The sequence below is a fragment of the Octopus sinensis genome, linkage group LG4 (genome assembly GCF_006345805.1).
Source record: "Octopus sinensis linkage group LG4, ASM634580v1, whole genome shotgun sequence".
Lineage (NCBI taxonomy): Eukaryota > Metazoa > Mollusca > Cephalopoda > Octopoda > Octopodidae > Octopus > Octopus sinensis.
Genome location: NC_043000.1, coordinates 130,476,249 through 130,480,626, shown reverse-complemented (window position 1 = coordinate 130,480,626; position 4,378 = coordinate 130,476,249).

The window sequence follows — 4,378 nt, the reverse complement described above, 5'->3', positions numbered from 1 at the left end:
CCTTGCATTTGCTTCGCATTGCTTTGGCTTTACCCACGATCCTTTATACATTATATATATATATATATATATATATATATATATATATATATATATATATATATATATATGTATATGTGTATATATATATATGTATATATATATATATATATATATATATTATGTGAAATAGAAAGATGAATAATCTTGTAGTAGATTAATCAAAAGTTTAACCGATACCTTAGTAGCAAAAATCACAGCAGTAAACAGCACGGTTGGAGGTACAACCATATGGTGTTGCAACCGTGCGTTGGTGCGGATAATTGAAATTAAAACATTATTGGTGAATTGAAGAAATGGAGCTGAACGCAGATTGAACAGAAATCGTTTTATTTCATTCTACACGTGTTTCGAAAGGCACAAATTACCAAAATCCGATTGAATAATGGGACCATATTGTGTCTTTCTCTTCAGAAAGAAAATAGGAAATCCGTTGGAAAAACAAAAACAGAACAGAGGCGGAGCAAAAACAAATCGAACTATGCTCCTAAGAGCCCATGGCGAAACTGTTTATCAGTGTATGTTGAGAACCGGTGGCTGAAGAATTTAACGGGTCAGGCATCGGTCAATCATGTGGGTGAGGGTGTGTGGGTGTTCTTTGTGACCGAGAATAAAGTTCTGACTATTTAAGGAATATTAGATGTTTTATAAGGGGCGAGAAAAAATCTACTTAGAGACGTGTGTGTGTGTATACTGTTCTATATATGTGTGTGTTGGCGTAGGGGTAGAAAACATTTTTTGTGTACGTGTGTGCGTTTGATCGTTCGGCTGTCAGTGGCTACTGCCGCGAGAACCGTTGGGTGGCAGAAAGAAAAAAATAAAAAAATTATATATATATATTATGTTTTATGTGTGTGTGTGTTCATCTAAGCCTACCTTGTCAAGGAAACCCCCCGCTGTGAAAAAACCAAGCCCCGTTTGTCTTACAGGAGTAATTCCCCTTGCAGTGGTCAATCGTAGATATCTTAAAGGCTATTTCAGAATTTGTTACCAAGGGCTATGGGTGCCGGTATTATTTATAAACGCTATTTAAAGGCCAGATAAGTGTAACGCCGCCAATGGGGGCATCGAAAAGCCGACTGTAAAAGCCCGGTTACCATCCGGCCTCTGGCAAACAAAATATGGAAGAGTTCGGAGACACAAAGGTTGCACTGCCTTCTGCCCCTATCAAATGGGAGGGCCACCGACAAAATTGACCATTCCAGCCTGTAGCTTAAGTTCGTATCCTTCAGTCGCCATATTAGCTTACTGAGTCCCGTGGTCTGGCGCTTGTTCATGTCCCGAAAAGTTGCGTAATGGTTGGAGACACGCAAAGACAATCTTGAGGATGAGGCCCCTACATAAGTGAAGACATCTGAGTCCGTGTAAACCTTGCATTGGTAGACGGCGTTTTTGATCTTGGAGTTCGCTGACGTGAATCTTATTCTGCTAGGATTAGTTTCTGAAATTAGAACTGCGTTCCTGTCACTATATTCGTTCCGAGACCTGCAGCCGCTTACTACTCTATTTTCTACTACATCACTATTAACTATAGGAATAACCCCTGATTCTCCACTATCTATCAGAGTGCTGTCATTGCTACTGCCCGTGGTGCTGCTATTGCGGGAAATGATGCTGGGGATGCTATTGGGGCTCTCTACCCTACTCCCATTGTTACCGTCAACCACGACACCCCTATTTATAACTATACCCCTAGTGGGTACTCCCTGGCTGGAGCTGAGATTATGTGTCACTGTACTGGCTCTCATATCATTATTACTACTATAATTATTCCTACTGAGCATTAAACCGGGAGCGGAAGAGGCTGTGCCTCCGGAAAAAGGTGATAGGGTCTTAGTAAGTAGCCTATTATTATGGGAGGCGATTATCTGGGCGAGGTTTTTAGTGTTGGAGAAAGCTATCCTAACTTTATGCGAGTTAACCGTGGAGTAATATTTGGAATTTCTGGGGAAGTTATTGGCGATGGCTTGTCTAAACATGAGGGGGAGGTTAGTTCTAATCTGCTTACCAAAGGGGATTACAAACCATATATGCTTATTCCTATCAGTGTGATGGGTCGGGACGCCAGCTCTCGCGTTCGGGTGGGTGATTCTCGGATGAATAACGGGTCTTGGGTTAGTGTGAGACCTCCCGGACCGATAATTATCCTTGTTCGCTAAATTAAATGCGGGATCGACTACCCCGGCATCCGCCGCGCTCCCGTCCTTACTTAAAATGTTAATGTTGTTATATACGGCCCTATCCTGATGACCGAATGATGGCATCGGAAGGGCCGGATCAATATAAATTACCTTCTGCCTATAACCGGCCTTGGATAGTGCGGCGTTATAAAATTCCGCTTTCTGCATAAAAATATCGGCACTGGCGGACAAGCCAGACAATCTTAGAGAGTTGTTTTTAACCAAATTGTCTGTTACGGTTTTGGCATGATTTGAGAAAACACTGACATACTTCAAATTAGTGGAAGGCTTATGGTAAGGGCAGTATGAGTCGCTATTAAGGTTAAGTGTAACATCTAGGAAATTAGCCTTGGTGAGTTCATTATCAAAAACTATACTCATGCCCATTCTATTAAAAAACCTAGCTAACCTGCTCTTAGTTTTCTGCACTATTCTGTTCGTGGTGTTTTGCAGGTAAAACAGACAATCGTCACGATACAGGCCGCCCGCGATCTCCGGGAATTGGTCGGACAATTCGTAGAGAATATATATTCCGACCAAATCGGCTATCTGCGCACTATCCGAACTACCCATAGGCACATCAAATTCATTGGGAGTATCTTTACGGATCCACAACTTATTATCGAACTTAATAAACGATTTCCTGGCAACTAAAATGATATCTATCTCTTCTCTGGTGAGGCCAGCCTTGTTGTGAGCATGCCAGAGGGCCTTATTTAGCACACTAGGGTTAATCGAGGGGTAGAAGCTGGCGATATCAAACTGAATGAACCTAGTACGGTTCTTATTGGGGATGGAAGAGAACCACTTCACTACCTGCGAGGAGTTGGCCCAGAGGCTGAGCTTCAGCTTGTTTACTAAACTAGGGATATATTTATCTAAAATGTACTTACTGATTATCCCGATATCAGATCTAGCGGGGCATATGAGTCTTAGCGCTGGGTTGGTGTGGAAGTTCGGTTTATGGTCCTTCACTATAAATCTGGGTTGCTTAGGGCTAAGCGGCTGAGTTCTCATTTGAATTCGGTGTTTAAATATTATTTCCTTAATTTCCAAGTTTACCTTCCTCAGGATACTCCAATTGGTTTTTCTATAATTTTTCTTGATCTCTTTACCGAGTAAATCTAGGTACTGCTTAATGGGCATCTTGTATGTGTTCCTGGTCTTGTCGGACTGGACCAGGACTCCGTCCGTTCTATTAATGTCCTTGGTAATTTTATCTAGGTATCTGAGGTGGGCATTTCTCCTGGGTGACTTCCTGAACTTAATCTTTCTAACTATGTCCCACAAGTCGTCCTCAAACTTCTTCAGTCTTGGGTTAGGTGGCGGCGTATCCAATGTTTTAAAAAGCCGGCCGTATTCGGACGATGCTGTTGTCCGGTTCGATTTTAGATCTACGTTCTCGTGGAAGAAAATGAGCCATCTTATATATATATATATATATATATTATATATATATATATTATATATACTTAATCATATCGAATGGAAATGGAAATTAATAGACATTTTCACTTCCAGTGGCCTAGCGTGTAGAAATCTATATATATATATATATATATACATAGCATCAGAAGTCGGGGATGTATGTAGTATGAATATGTCTATATATATATATATTATATATATATATATATACAGAGAGAGAGAGAGAGAGAGAGATTCACAAACATGTATACATATACTTGTTATTGAAGTATATATACACATCCACATAATTGTATACGTGGATTTTATGTGTGCATGTGTGCGTGTGTGTGTGTCTTTGTGTGTGTGTGTGTCTGTGTGTGTGTGTGTGTCTTTGTGTGTGTATGTGTGTGTGTGTGTGTGTGTGTGTGTGTGTGGTGTGTGTGTGTGTGTGTGCGTGCGTGTGTTTGTCGCTATTGATAATACGATCATACAAAGTCAAATATTGAATCACTTCACTTAATTCAGTTATATGTCACGAATATTTTTCTTTCCTGTCATATCTTTCAACAATATTTTTCATCATTTTAAGTTTATTAATTTACCTAGAGATTAACTGGAGTTTTCTAAAGCATTCATTAGAATAAAATTCTCGGATACTTCAGAAATTACCAGAAAAGTGTTCCACATACACATACACAAACACATATATACATACATATACATACATATGCATATACATATACATATAC